This window comes from Oncorhynchus clarkii, chromosome 14 (genome assembly GCF_045791955.1).
Source record: "Oncorhynchus clarkii lewisi isolate Uvic-CL-2024 chromosome 14, UVic_Ocla_1.0, whole genome shotgun sequence".
Taxonomy (NCBI): domain Eukaryota; kingdom Metazoa; phylum Chordata; class Actinopteri; order Salmoniformes; family Salmonidae; genus Oncorhynchus; species Oncorhynchus clarkii.
The window spans coordinates 2,146,085-2,162,605 of NC_092160.1; the positions used below are offsets into that span (position 1 = coordinate 2,146,085).

General features: G+C 41.7%; 1 pseudogene; it reads right to left on the minus strand.

Annotated features, from left to right (window-relative positions):
• Positions 1-2,695: 2,695 nt before the first annotated feature.
• On the minus strand, positions 2,696-9,494 carry LOC139365783 (iduronate 2-sulfatase-like; annotated as a pseudogene).
• Between the last annotated feature and the right edge of the window lie 7,027 nt (positions 9,495-16,521).

Sequence of the window (16,521 nt, forward strand, 5' to 3'; positions counted from 1 at the left end):
ATCTTCGCTTTTAAACAACTCTCCTCAATAGAGCAGGGCCAAGACATAGCAGTAATATCCTACTGCCCAGGATTAGGAATACTGTATTAGGAACAATGCGCTGCTTTTCCTTTGGCTACCTTGCCTGACATCTTACATCATGCCACCGGCTGCTCTGTACCCAGAGAGCCCACATCTATCCGGACTGACTTGCTGGAGCCTGGTAGAAGCTACAACCCTGTGAGGGCCCTGAGAGAGCCCATTCCCAAAACAGTGACCTGGAGAGCTGACACACCCTTGATTTTTTTTTATTTAGCCTTTATTTAACTAGGCAAGTCAGTTAAGAACAAATGTATGTTGCCTATCCTCCGTTTTCAGTCTACATGGAGCACAGGACCTCCCCGTCATCTTCGAGCCCTTCGATGGCCAGTGACTTTCGGTCAGCCGGTACACGCTGCTCAAGACCAGTCCAGGCTGCTATCATCATGCAGGATTTGTACCCTAGCAAACAAAGCAATTATATACCCTCACCTGGATGCTATAGCAGACCTGTGTCTCCTGGAAAAGAGTGCCAGCCCCCTTAGGCACGCTCTCTGTTTTACAGTTGATGCATTTTCTTGGAAGAATGATATGACTAAACAGATCGTTCCTTCCTACACTCGGTTTTCCATCATCCTATACTGTAAAAATGCAAGACTTTTTTGGACGGAGAGGTTTCGTCATTGTTAAGGTCCTCTAGCCGCTTTCTCAGCCTGCGAGGGCCCCGACAGGAACACAGTTTATCCAAACTTACGCCCAGCCTCTAAGTCTATAGCTCGTCCTGGGACGTGTCTATTGTGCTGAAGATTCTTTCACAGCAGCTACTAGCCGCTGAGAAGCATAGAGATGTAATATTCCTCAGTCTTTCGCTTTACTACTGTCCTTGGTGTACCTAAAGCGAGTGTGTGGACTGCTCTTTACCAGCCACTGTTTGAGCCCGCAGTCTTTCAGGTTAATGTACCTAACCCCATCCATTGGCACGGGTTGACATTTTCTCTTTGTCACACCTTGGAGCCTATGGCTTTTTGCCTGTCGCCTTCCCTAGAAGGGTGTCCCCATCATTGTCCTGTATGTGTGTTGCGCATCTACTTGGATGGAATGAGAGCTCAGGAGTCGGCCATTTCTCACGTGATACAGATGTATCACCGTATTTCCCTGTGAGGAAGAGAAGCATGCTTGATAACCAGAGTGGCTCCTTATCCTTTATTTAAAAGGGGGAGATCAAGCTGATCCTAACTGTTAAAGGCCTATTTTTATTTTGCCTTGTTTATCAAAAGTGTTGTAAAAACTTGTCAATAATCAAATGACTGGCTTTCTTAATGTCTATAGTATTCTCTTTGGGTATGCAATCTGGTTTCCGCTCAGGTTATGAATGTGTCACTGCAACCTTAAAGCTCCTCAATGATGTCACCATTGCACTTGATTCTAAGCAATGTTGTGCTGCTATTAATATTGACTTGGCCAAAGCTTTTGATACGGTAGACCATTCCATTCTTGTGGACCAGCTAAGAAGTACTGGTCTCTGAGGGGTCTTTGGGCTGGTTTGCTAACTACCGCTCTCAAAGAACGCAGTGTATGAAGTCAGAAAATCTGCTGTCTCAGCCACTGCCTGTCACCAAGAGAGTACCCCAAGGCTCGATCCTAGGCCCCACACTCTTCTCAACTTACATCAACAACATAGCTGAGGCAGTAGGAAGCTCTCGCATCCATTTATATACAGATGATAGTCTTATACTCAGCTGGCCCCTCCAGATTTTTTGTTAAATGCTCTACAACAAAGCTTTCTTGGTGTCCAACAATCTTTCTCTACCCTTAACCTTGTTCTGAACACCTCCAAAACAAAAGTAATGTGGTTTGGTAAGAAAAATGCCCCTCTCTCCACTGGTGTGATTACTACCTCTGAGGGTTTAGAGCTTGAGGTAGTAACCTCATACAAGTACTTGGGAGTATGGCTAGGCGGTGCACTGTCCTTCTCTCAGCACATATCAAAGCTGCAGGCTAAAGTTAAATCTAGACTAGGCTTCCTCATTCGTAATCGCTCCTCTTTCACCCCAGCTGCCAAACAAACTGTGATTCAGATGACCATCCTACCCATGCTAGATTACGGAGACGTAATTTATAGATCGGCAGGTAAGGGTGCTCTCAAGCGGCTAGATTTTCTTTACCATTCGGCCATCAGATTTGCCACCAAGGGTCCTTATAGGACATCGCAGCACTCTATACTCCACTGTAAACTGGTCAGCTCTGTATACCCGTCGCAAGACCCACTGGTTGATGCTTATTTATAAAATCCTCTTAGGCCTCACTCCCCCCTATCTGAGATCTACTGCAGCCTTCATCCTCCACATACAACACCCATTCTGCCAGTCACATTCTGTTAAAGGTCCCCAAAGCACGCACATCCCTGGGTCGCTCCTCTTTTCAGTTTGCTGCAGCTAGTGACTGGAACAAGCTGCAACAAAACACTCAAACTGGACAGTTTTATCTCAATCTCTACATTCAAAGACTCATTCATGGACACGCTTACTGACAGTTGTGGCTGCTTTGTATGATGTATTGTTGTTCTTAACTGACTTGCCTAGTTAAATAAAGGCTAAATACAATTTTAAAAATGAGATGAAGGGCTCACCTTATTTGCCACTCTACTTGTCTATCGGTCTCCAACAGATGCTTTCGAGAGAATAGTTGATCCTAGCGAATCCCACATGTGATACATCTCACTCATTATCAGAAATTCGGGGTTACGTAACTGTAGAAAATCTTTATGCTTGCAAAACTAACCCTACTGGTCTCATCTGTGATTCAATCAAACTTAGCACACTAACTCCCACAGACCCCTTTTCACTTTTTATCTTAGGCACACGCTAAGACAATGTGTGTGCCTAAAAACCCATGTACTGTAGATACTACAGGTTAACCATAATAGCAGCAACTAATATCTTAACGGTTAACTACAAACAACATTAAGTGCCCTTATTGTAACTGTGGGACATTCAATATATTCATTAAATGTTGAGTCCATTCTGAATATAGCAACAATTCAGATCTTCCTTTCTAAATAGTTAATTATCGAAACAAGGCATTATCATGACATCCCTTTAGATTTAATCTCTGCAGTGACGTAGAGGTGGTGTTTGAGGTAAGGGTGTTCAGCTGATGATGGTCCTGGCCCAGCTTGCAGAGTACAGGTTGTGGTCCTGGCCTGGGTCTCTCTCCATGAGGTACAGTTCCACAGCGTGGACCACCAGGTCAGTCTGGAAGCTAGCAGGGTCGAAACCCACCCACAGGGTGAAGCGGTAGTCCCAGGAGGGCAGAGTAGCCCATCACCTGGAATTCCTTCAGGTTAGGCAGGTCAGAGTTCTCCTGGGGGGTGTCTGCAGGCCTTGGGATACTGGCTGCAGTCCTTGCTGTAGTCTAGGTGCTTGAAGGAGTAGGCCAGGTTGTCTCCCTAGGGTACAGAGCTCCACGTCGAAGGAGTTGTCAGGACAGGGGTGTGGGGGCTTCAGCCCAGCCAGGTAAGACACTGTGGGGAAGACATCTAACAGCTCATTCACATTCCTCCAGTGAGAGTGATAGTCACAATCCATCAACAGAACTGGGAATAACAATGTCACATAGTAGAGAACAAACTTCTCTTGCACCATCTATCCTGTGGGAGAATGATTGTCACAGGAAGGAGTCAGAGGAATATGAAAGTCTCAAATTACTCAATGGCTTCCTTTCCTTCACTGTACCAATGTCTGATAGGAAAAAAAAAAGACTGGATAGGTTTCCAGCATACTGCTTTCCTCTGTCACGCCTTGCAATATCAGTGCTAATTATATAATAAAGTAGAAGAGAAGTACACACATGGAATTAAAACTAGTTACTAACTATATGAGTGAATACCTTGTGTAAAGTGATGCTGTGCTGGACCAAACACATCTATGTAGGGGAAGATCTCATCCCCTGGCGGACTGCAGTCACACCTGGTATGTAGAACATTGGAGGAAGGCGAGTGGCCACGTCAAAGTTGCTGTATTTGGCCCATTCCCCATGCTACCCAAGTGACCATCCTTTAAGAGAAAGGAATCATATTTGACAAAAATGCCAATGTAATTAAGCAATCGGACAACAAAAAATGTATTATTGGCCATGGTATGCAACATATGTTTTTTTAGTCCATGCCTGTAACAATAACTCATTTTTACATACGATGCTCCTGTAAATCAACCTACAGTTCATGGTCAAGACAACATATCAGTCCCTCCAGGATTTCAGGAAGGGATTTTTTTGTGATATTTGTAGGCAAAAATTCTGACATTTTGCACGGTAATATGCAATGATTTTGTCCAATTTGTTGTAGAAATGCGCTGACGAGGGAAAACATTTGTTGACGTGTGGCTTGATTGAACCATATTATGTGGTAAATTAGAGGTGATTGGTTGAAATTGCATGCCTTCTTTATAAACTGTGGTGATGGGTCAGTTTTATGCGATGATTTAACTTTTTTTAATGCAGAAGTGCAGTGATTGTTCAAGTTTGCAAGCCCTCGCATAATATGGAGGGAATTGTTGATTTTTCAACAAAAAAAACTTGATCACAGAATCCTGGAGGGACTGATATATGCTATGAATGAATCCAAGCTGGTGAAGTAAATCTTTGTCAACTCAGGAAGGTGAAGGCAGAATTTTGATGTTCTCACACCCCCATCTAGTGGCTAAAGAGTACCTCAAGTCATTAACATTAACAAACCATTACAGACACTAGGGGTTCGTTCAGTTTGATTAAACGTTTGGTACATTGCGTGAGGGTTTGTACTGATTGACATGTTTCCCCACGTTCTTTACCAAATTTTGAGGTACGTTTGCTCCGTTTGGTGTGTGTGGTGGGGTGTGGCTTGGAGCAATGAGTGACGTATTTAAAGGGCAGCAGTGTATTTTGAATCGTCATACCAACCCACAACTCAACTCCTCCCCGTTTTTCAACTTGTCATTCAGAACAGCAACGTTTCTATTTAACTGAACACTGCACACCATTTTTTCATACTGAACCCAGCCCAGTTTAGGACTGGGCTATATGGCCAAATTACTTAACCATGGTCTGAAGTAAAGACCACATCATTGTCTTTAGCCAGGCCCAGATCATCCAGAGTATTTGGCAACATGCCCACTTGGGAGTCCAGGTACATCACAGAGACATAATAGTGTTGTCGAATCTAGAGCTGAGTCACAAACATTGTCTGATGAAGGTCTCTGACCGAAACACAGATTTTTAACTCTGGATTTATAATAAACAATATATATTCTATAATGAGAGTGTCTTGACATAACTTCTGATGCTGAATCACTAACACAAATATTAATAGTATGTGGTATGAAACCAAAAACGGTTCTTCAAAGGGTTCTCCTTTGGGGACAGCCGAAGAACCCTTTTAGGTTCTAGATAGCACTTTTTTTCCAAGAGTGTACATGTATAATCAACCTGGAATTCCTTTGGTATTGGTTCATATGGGAAGCTGACATTCAGAGCTTGAACATCTTCCTAATGTCAGTCCAGGGATTGTAGGTCATGCTGGGGAGGCCTTTAGGAACATCAGGGTCTGAAGCCAGGGTCATCTTATCCAGGGGGTAGAGCTTCAAGAAATCCTAATACACAAAGTGTGTTAGGCAATTGGCAAAGCCTTTCATCAGTTAACAAATCATACCATCTACATTAGGGCTCTCCAACCCTGTTTCTGGAGAGATACCCTCCTGTAGGTTCACCCCAACCCCAGATGTAACTAACCTGATTCAGCTTATCATCAGCCATTTATTAGAATCAGGTGCGCTTGAATAGTGTTGGAGCAAAAACCTACAGGACGGTAGCTCTGCAGGGACAGGGTTGGAGAGCCTGATCATTCTATTGGGTGAATCATACTTACTCATTAATGCCATCTGATTGCACAGTTAAAAAGTCAATGTCTGAAAATAAGGGCAGCTGCAGGTGCGGTACCTGTGGGATTCTGAAGGGAATGTGAGGTTTGTGGAATCCAACAGGCAGAAATAAGTGCTTGTCAGAATCCCTTGTGGACTTGAGCAGTCTGACAGCCTCTGTGCTCTCCATGTCTGGTAGTGTCCCCAGAGGGGGTTCTGACACATTCACCGAGCACAGCAGGTTGACATGCAGTTGGCCATCAATGCCCTTGCAAACCTAAATAAAACAACATTTTCTTTAGCTAAACAACATTTTACATGTATGAATGTGAAAATGCACAAAAAAAAAACATATTGCGATAAGCAGTTTGAGTATTACACAGAGAGATGGCTCAAAACAGGCAGGCAGAAGCATCTTTAGCCATTATATCTTAAAGATGGAATCCGCAGTAGGAAGAAACAGCGCCACTGTCCACCCTACCAATGTTGTTTTTGTTGAAAAAGTGTTAAGAAGCCTTGCGCAATGTGGTAAATAAAATAAATAAAAAATGCAGTCCATATTCTGCTGTTCTATTGCTGTGCAATGATGTCTGAGGGAAAAAAAAGTGCTTCGCTGTTTTACGGTATCCACTAGGGTTTCCATTTGGAAAATGTGGCACAGGACATTTGACCAGCAGAATATTAATTCAGCAGACATTTGAAAAATTTACCGGACCCAAGGGCATTGGGTGAGTAACCTGATTAGGGACTCTACCCACAGTGCTAAGAATGACAGAAATCACATTTAGATTTTGGTAATTCATATTAACAGAACATGCAAATGGAAGATGCAACAATTTGTGGTCCTTGTTAACAAATTCTGATGTGCACTTTGAAGATGTTAGAACTGTCCACATTTACTTTTCCTCAGCTAACAAGAATAACGAACAGCAAAATCACTAGCCCCCATAGTAGAAAAGTTTACCTATACTATTGGTGCGCTTGTCGAGAAAGAAAGCCTATTCCAAACAGACTCTGGGACAGCTGTGGGATGATAGATCCCAAATTCATACAACCAGGCCTAGGCTACATAAACAAAAACAAGTTAAAAAGAAAAGAGTCTTACGCAACAGATCAGAACATTTATTAAAAAATGTTGATAAACACAAGGCAGTAGGCTTCACGTGAATGTTAGTACCATAATGCAATTATCAGGGCAAAGTGTTGTTAAAAGCACACCGCACATGCCAGCGGTTTCATGTGACAGAGATGATGCAACAACTAGCATGGGTTGCTAATATGACACGGATTGTGCCTTTGGATACTGGACAATGAAATAAAGTTGATATAAAATAATTGCCTCCACTGATATGGTCTGATTTTGCCTAGGCTTCTTTAAAGCTAGGTAAGATATGCCTCATAATATGCAGTAAAATGTTCAGGTTTCAAACAATTAAGTATATGTTTTCAAAATGCATACTGCCTCCAGCTCATTGCAAAGTGGTGCGTGTGATGCGCTGATGAAGCCTGCCTCCTGTTGTCTATGCATTTGCTGTTTGAGATGCTGTAGCAGCAGCTCTTGCTCTGTCTGACAGATATTCCACTCAAAGGCTCTGTATGTGTATGCTGTACTCGTGATAAGAGACATAAACTAATATACTGTACACATGCGCCAATTTAGTTCCACCAAATTATGCAAATTAACCTATAGACCGATACGCATGACCAGTCAAATGTATTTACATCCACTGGTATTTACATCAATTAATAGGCTTAAAAGCATTTCGCAATGGGCTTTTTCCTCTCCCGGTGAACAATTGACTGGCAGCAATTTTATTTATCAGCTTTTCAACAATACATAAAAAAATATTTTAAAAATACTGTCCAAAACCCAGCTAGTACCAGCTAATGGAAACCCTGGTTTTCTTGGAGGAGTATCTACACAATTAACTACTGTTTGCAATAACTTCTTTGTTGTAATATCGCAAACGGGCGTGGCAGTTTCACCATTAAGGATTCCAGCTTTAAATGAATGTTTGTATACCGAATTAAATCCATTCACTATACTGAATAGTACCCATTAAATATACAAACATTAATTTAAGTCATACATGACCAGAGCATCTGTAGACTAGGGAGACACGGCAGCAGTCAAGGCAAACACTGACCTTCCTATTATCATATTTGAAAGAGGGAGGATGATAAGGAGGTACAGACCAGCTGTATGGGTAATCATCTGAGTGATTGGCAGCTATGCCTTCAACACAAGCACATAAAACAGTGAGAGTAGCACAACACAATGACTCAGGAGGACAAGTATTAACAAGGCAACTGAAACAGCCTCTAGCAATTTGAAAGCTCTCACATGAGATCCTGCACCAAATAAGCAGGGAGATATTTGAAAAAAACTGAAAACAGTGGATATTAAACAAAGTGCAGAAAACCAGAGAATTGTTTAACACATTTTTCAAAGTAGACTGATAAAATTCACCAACCACTAAAAACATTAAGTAGGTCTAGAAAAATGGCTAGGATATTTACCTGGATGAAAGACCTTCCCCACTGGCATAGTGGTGTAGCCCTTTGACTTGAAGCACTGAGGGAGAGTTGTGTAGATCCCTGCATGGACTCTCCAGTGGGAGATAAAGTCATATAACTCGGTTGTGTCAGGTCTACGACTTGTTAGTAAGGAGGTCCGACTTGGTGCACACACTGCTTGCTACAAATTGAATGACAGAAAGAAAGAAAAAAGGTGAAGAAGAAAATAGATTCGATTATACAATTACAATGGATTGCTAACTTAAGTTGGCTTGGGCTACATAATTAAAATCACGCATCTGCTGTAGGCCTACCTGGGCATATATATATATTTTTTAAATTTTATTTTACCTTTATTTAACCAGGCAAGTCAGTTAAGAACAAATTCTTATTTTCAATGACGGCCTAGGAACAGTGGGTTAACTGCCTGTTCAGGGGCAGAACGACAGATTTGTACCTTGTCGGCTCGGGTGTTTGAACTTGCTACCTTCCGTTACTAATCCAACGCTCTAACCACTAGGCTACCCTGCCGCCCCTGCCGCGTTGAGAAATACATTGCGTTTAGAGGCAAGATTATCAATGTCCTGTTTCACAACAGAATCCCCGTAGTATCCTAATGTTGATCTCATATCATCAGCTATGATGAAATTAACATTTTGTCAGTCTAAAGGAAAACAAATGAGTGTTACAATGTTGCCCCACCATAATCATCTACAAATGTAGCAAGCGGAAGTGGATGGAGTACAGGGCTCAACGTGTCTCTCAAGGAGGCTAAAAAGAGATTTAGACTTGGAAAAGTTGAATATTTACAGAAGGAGTTGGGTAATTGGTTAAGGGAGGAGGACTGCAGGGAAAGAGAGAAGAGGTTGAAAAGACTGAGGCAGGCAGAGGATGGGTTTGTATCTGGTGAAGCTAGCAATAACAAGGGAGAGGTTATGTCAAGGAAGATTGGTGCCAAGTTCAAACACAGTGAGCCTGACGCCAGTTCGAGTTCCTGTGGGTGAAATGGAAGGGGTAGAAGGTGTTGTGAGGAGCTTGGAGCCTGTGCCTTGCATTGATGGCCATGGTTATGACCAGGCTTCTTAGCGTCATAGCAATGGTTATCAAGTCACAGGACATAGATGTTGTGGTGGCAGCTGCAAAGTAGTACTTGGGGGTACAAAATTTGACTTCAGAAGAGTTACAGGGTGTGTTGAGTGGTAGTGTCCCGTCCTCTCAGTTCGTTGGTGATTGATTTTAATGAGTGTAGGGTTAGTTGGAAGGATAATTAAAAAATAAATTAAAAAATCCCGTTTCCCCCTTTCTATCGAAAAGTGTAATGGATTAAAAAAAAAATACCCTGCCAACTAAACCTACACTCGTTAAAAAACCCACCACCCCTTTGACCCAATCCGATCCTACCCCAGGCAGAGGCCTGGGAGGACGGGACACTACCACTAAATTTCAGTTAGGTGCGGTAATGCAACATATTGGATGCTAACCGCCGTTAAACCTCACCGAAGTAGAAACGTAGTAAGCCGCTGAACACACACCAGACATTGAGCAACATAGCTACATTATAGCTACAACACAACAACATTGCAACAGTGTGTTACTGAGCAAGAATTAGGCAATACGTTTGTATACTATAAGTATTTTTTTTTAAATGTATCTACTAGGGTTAATGTTGGGTTAGGAAAACTTGTGAAATTACTTACTTCTTGCACCAACTTGACAGAAGAACATGATACAACAACTCAGGACGCAAATACATTTCTGGACAGACAAAGACAACATAAGCTAATGTAGCTTGTGCATGGTCTAGAATGTTATTTCATGGAAATAGACTGCATAAAAACACGCGACAAGTATTCAAGGTGTCTCTCTGTCTAAACATAGCAGCGTGTCTGCTTGAAAAAAAAAACTGTTCATGATTTTTAAATGGCAGTTGAAAACCAAAAAGGTGCATTACTGCCACCAACTGGACTGGAGTGTAAATCCATTACACTGATACAAAAAGGGGAAAAAATAAAATTACCCTGCCAACTAAACCTACACTCATTAAAAAACCCACCACCCCTTTGACCCTATCCGATCCTACTCCAGGCAGAGGCCTGGGAGGACGGGACACTACCACTCAACATACCATGTAACTCTTCTGAAGTGAAATCTCATATACCCAAGTACTTCTCTGCAGCTGGCACCACAACATGTATTTTCTGTGATTTTACATTTCATTTCTGCAGTACAGTTGATAACCATTGCTATTAATGCTAAGAAGCCAACCTTACTGAAGTGTGTATCATTTGTTGGCCTATCCCTCTGTACTAGCACAGATCTACTACTCACATGGATCCTCACCCTTGATCCATCATGCTCTACTTTCTTCACTGCCTCAGCATACGACACCTTCTGTAGACCATCATCGTACTTCTCTAACACCCTTCTTGAAAATTGACCACGTCTCCCTTTCTACCTAATTTCTGCCATCCTCACACCCACATCCCAGCCTTGATCAACCATGAACTCCCAGTCAGTCAGTCAGTCAGTCCTACAAATCTCAGCAGTTTTGCAAAATGAAAAAAATAAATATTATCTTCTTCCTCTATGGTATTATGGAAGTTCATAAACACATGTTAAAGGTGCATGCTGCCACCTACTGTGTGGGGTGAAAACTGAACTTTAACACAGAAAAAAACGGGGAGAAATAGGGAAAAAAATACAAACCAATATCAATGTACACCTTTAGTCAGATTAAAATGTCTACTTAGGTTCTGTGGTAAGTTGGTGGTTGAAGATATCCCTCTAGTGGTGTGGGGGCTGTGCTTTGGCAAAGTGGGTGGGGTTATATCCTTCCTGTTTGGCCCTGTCCGGGGGTGTCCTCGGATGGGGCCACAGTGTCTCCTGACCCCTCCTGTCTCAGCCTCCAGTATTTATGCTGCAGTAGTTTATGTGTCGGGGGGCTAGGGTCAGTTTGTTATATCTGGAGTACTTCTCCTGTCCTATTCGGTGTCCTGTGTGAATGTAAGTGTGCTCTCTCTAATTCTCTCTTTCTTTCTTTCTCTCTCTCGGAGGACCTGAGCCCTAGGACCATGCCTCAGGGCTACCTGACATGATGACTCCTTGCTGTCCCCATTCCACCTGGCCGTGCTGCTGCTCCAGTTTCAACTGTTCTGCCTTATTATTATTGGACCATGCTGGTCATTTATGAACATTTTAACATCTTGGCCATGTTCTGTTATAATCTCCACCCGGCACAGCCAGAAGAGGACTGGCCACCCCACATAGCCTGGTTCCTCTCTAGGTTTCTTCCTAGGTTTTGGCCATTCTAGGGAGTTTTTCCTAGCCACCGTGCTTCTACACCTGCATTGCTTGCTGTTTGGGGTTTTCGGCTGGGTTTCTGCACAGCACTTTGAGATATCAGCTGATGTACGAAGGGCTATATACAGTGCCTTGCGAAAGTATTCGGCCCCCTTGAACTTTGCGACCTTTTGCCACATTTCATGCTTCAAACATAAAAATATAAAACTGTATTTTTTTGTGAAGAATCAACAACAAGTGGGACACAATCATGAAGTGGAATGACATTTATTGGATATTTCAAACTTTTTTAACAAATCAAAAACTGAAAAATTGGGCGTGCAAAATTATTCAGCCCCCTTAAGTTAATACTTTGTAGCGCCACCTTTTGCTGCGATTACAGCTGTAAGTCGCTTGGGGTATGTCTCTATCAGTTTTGCATATCGAGAGACTGAAATTTTTTCCCATTCCTCCTTGCAAAACAGCTCGAGCTCAGTGAGGTTGGATGGAGAGCATTTGTGAACAGCAGTTTTCAGTTCTTTCCACAGATTCTCGATTGGATTCAGGTCTGGACTTTGACTTGGCCATTCTAACACCTGGATATGTTTATTTTTGAACCATTCCATTGTAGATTTTGCTTTATGTTTTGGATCATTGTCTTGTTGGAAGACAAATCTCCGTCCCAGTCTCAGGTCTTTTGCAGACTCCATCAGGTTTTCTTCCAGAATGGTCCTGTATTTGGCTCCATCCATCTTCCCATCAATTTTAACCATCTTCCCTGTCCCTGCTGAAGAAAAGCAGGCCCAAACCATGATGCTGCCACCACCATGTTTGACAGTGGGGATGGTGTGTTCAGCTGTGTTGCTTTTACGCCAAACATAACGTTTTGCATTTTTGCCAAAAGTTAAATTTTGGTTTCATCTGACCAGAGCACCTTCTTCCACATGTTTGGTGTGTCTCCCAGGTGGCTTGTGGCAAACTTTAAACGACACTTTTTATGGATATCTTTAAGAAATGGCTTTCTTCTTGCCACTCTTCCATAATGGCCAGATTTGTGCAATATACGACTCATTGTTGTCCTATGGACAGAGTCTCCCACCTCAGCTGTAGATGTCTGCAGTTCATCCAGAGTTATCATGGGCCTCTTGGCTGCATCTCTGATCAGTCTTCTCCTTGTATGAGCTGAAAGTTTAGAGGGACGGCCAGGTCTTGGTAGATTTGCAGTGGTCTGATACTCCTTCCATTTCAATATTATCGCTTGCACAGTGCTCCTTGGGATGTTTAAAGTTTGGAAAATCTTTTTGTATCCAAATCCGGCTTTAAACTTCTTCACAACAGTATCTCGGACCTGCCTGGTGTGTTCCTTGTTCTTCATGATGCTCTCTGCGCTTTTAACGGACCTCTGAGACTATCACAGTGCAGGTGCATTTATACGGAGACTTGATTACACACAGGTGGATTGTATTTATCATCATTAGTCATTTAGGTCAACATTGAATCATTCAGAGATCCTCACTGAACTTCTGGAGAGAGTTTGCTGCACTGAAAGTAAAGGGGCTGAATAATTTTGCACGCCCAATTTTTCAGTTTTTGATTTGTTAAAAAAGTTTGTAATATCCAATAAATGTCGTTCCACTTCATGATTGTGTCCCACTTGTTGTTGATTCTTCACAAAAAAATACAGTTTTATATCTTTATGTTTGAAGCCTGAAATGTGGCAAAAGGTTGCAAAGTTCAAGGGGGCCGAATACTTTCGCAAGGCACTGTAAATACATTTGATTTGATTTGATTTAGAGGGAAGAACATCTTTAGAAAGTATTCCAAAATTATCTATCCAGATTTCGGCCATCGGATAGGATTAAATTATATTATATTTCTAGACATGTAATCCTATCCAAAAGCCAAAATATGGATAGCTAACATTTGAAACTGGGCCCAGGAGATCCAAAAACCTTTCGGCCGCATTCCCAAATATATATCCATTTCCTTCGATTTCTTGTTCGTTTGCCTGAAATATTTTAAATTGCAATATGAATAGGCTGGAGTGGAGTGCTCTCAGGAGAATAATGATCCAAGCAGTCAGCACATCTCAGCATCAGGAGAAGCTCACATTCCAATAGCATCTGTTGACACCGATACATCCTACCAAAATACAACCTATGACTGCCCTGCTAATGTGCCTTGCTGGATCTTGTAAACTAACTGATCCAAATATTTTCCTAATCAAAACATGCATTCAAAACACGGCAGTTTTGAGTGATTATTCAAATAGTTGTTTGGAAGAAAATATAGTTCTTTATTTATTGTTTAATTATTCAAGATTCCATTTGTTATTTCATTTCAGAATAAAATACTTGATTGTACTTAAAGGCATGAATGACTCATAATGACATGAATGAATGATTGATTATATTGAAGTAGGCTAAGTTACATTAGGGGATAAAACAGAATGCGCTCTCACAACTCAATGGTGGATAGCTTATATTTAAATAAGGCTACTAAGCGAATCAAGAGCAAAATAACACTTGATTTAGGCTACATTATTGCATGCTAAATGTTTGTCAGTGACAGATGAGCAAACAAATATATTAGCTACCACCGCCAAAGATCAAGGTAAGGTAATTTCCATGTAAAACAACCTGCTCTCAGAGCATTTTGTATTATTCTGTATGTAAACCCAAGAAATTCCATTTAGTATGATATGTATTAATCTGTGGTTGTCCGTTGCCCATTTTGTATGATATGTTACGAATTACAATTCGCATATGTTACGAATTACAATTCGTATTATATGTTACGCATTTGCAAAATAGTTTTACTATAATACAACAAAATGTGGAAAAGGTCAAAGGGTGTGAATACTTTCAGAAGGTACTGTATTCATATTCTTATACACAGTACAGTTCAATTAAATATTTAGAAAGATGAGAGGTACTGTGATGCAATATGTTTTTTATATGTTTTTTTAAAAGCTAAACTCGCTTTTTGCCTGGGTAACCTCTGATGGCAGAGCATTCCACGATGACATGGCTCTACAATGCCTTCAGAAAGTATTCACAACCCTTGACTTTTCCTACATTTTGTTGTGCTAAAGCCTGGATTAAAAATGTATTAAATGTAGCTTTTTTGTCACTGTTATACACACAATAAACGCTGTATCACATCCAGCTGTGATTGGGAGTTCCATAGGGTGACGCACAATTGGCCCAGCATCTTGGGTTTGGCCGGAGTAGGCCGTCATTGTAAATAATTATTTGTTCTTAACTGACTGGCCTAGTTAAATAAACGTGAAATAAAACATTTTAAAAATTCAAACAAACCCCATAATGTCAGAGTGGAATTATGTTTTATTTTTTTTTACAAATAATTAAAAATGAAAAGTTGAAATGTCTTGAGACAATAAGTATTCAAACCCTTTGTTATGGCAAGCCTAAATAAGTTCAGGAGTAAAAATGTGCTTAATAAGTCACATAATAAGTTCAGGAGAAGAATAACAGATTCTTACCTTGGGGATTTGATCCAGCAACCTTTTGGTTACTGGCCCAACACTCTAACCACTAGCCTACCTGCCGCCCCAAATATTGAATATCCCTTTGAGCATGGTGAAGTTATTAATTACACTTTGGATGGTGTATCAATACAGCCAGTCACTACAAAGATACAGGTGTCCTTCCTAACTCAGTTGCCAGAGAAGAAGGAACAAACTTTTACCATGAGGGAAATGGTGACTTTCAAACAGAGTTTAATGGCTGTGATATGAGAAAACTGAGGATGGATCAACAACATTGTAGTTACTCCACAATACAAACCTAATTGACAGTGAAAAGAAGGAAGCCTGTTTGCAAAAAAAATGGCCTTTGGCCTTTTTGTCCTGAATAAAAAGGGGTATGTTTGGGGCAAATCCAATCCAATACATTACTGAGATCCACTCTGCATATTTGCAAGCATGGCAGTTAGGGATAGGTGATATCTAACACACAAACATATACTATGTTGAAGTTTGAACAGGTCAGACTTAACCTGAGTCCTTTGACATAGTCACATTGATGGGTATAGCAGCGTAGATAAGCTCCTGGCCGCTCATTAAAGATACTGGTCGGACGGACAGGCGGGCGGGCGGACGGTGGGACACACGGACGGACGCACACGCACGGATGGACGCACGCACGCACGCACGCACACACACACACACACACACACACACACACACACACACACACACAGAGAGAGAGAGAACACTGATTACATTACAAATGGTGGTTATGATTAGCCTGGTGGAAGTAACCTGATTGTTGCATATCATAAAATATATCATAAAATTAAATGGTCTATCTGTCATGAGGTTGAAGGAATTGTCCATAGAGCTTTGAGACAGTGTCAAGGCACAGATCTGGGGAAGGGTACCAACAAATGTATGCAGCATTAAAAGTCCCCGAGAACACAGTGGAGAAGTTGTAAACCACTAAGCCTCTTCCTAGAGCTGGCCGCCTTGTCAAACTGAGCAATCAGGGGAGAAAGGAGGGAGGTCAGGGAGGTGACCAAGAACCCAATGGTCACTCTGACAGAGCTCCAGAGTTCCTCTGTGGAGATAGGAGAAAATTCCAGAAGGACAACAATTTCTGCAGCACTCTACCAATCAGGCCTTTATGGTGGACAGATGGAAGCCACTCCTCAGTAAAAGGCACATGACAACCCGCTTGGAGATTGCCAAAAGACACCTAAAGGACTGTCAGACCATGAGAAACAAGATTCTATGGTCTGATGAAACCAAGATTGAACCCTTTGGCCTGAATGCCAAGCGTCACGTCAGGTG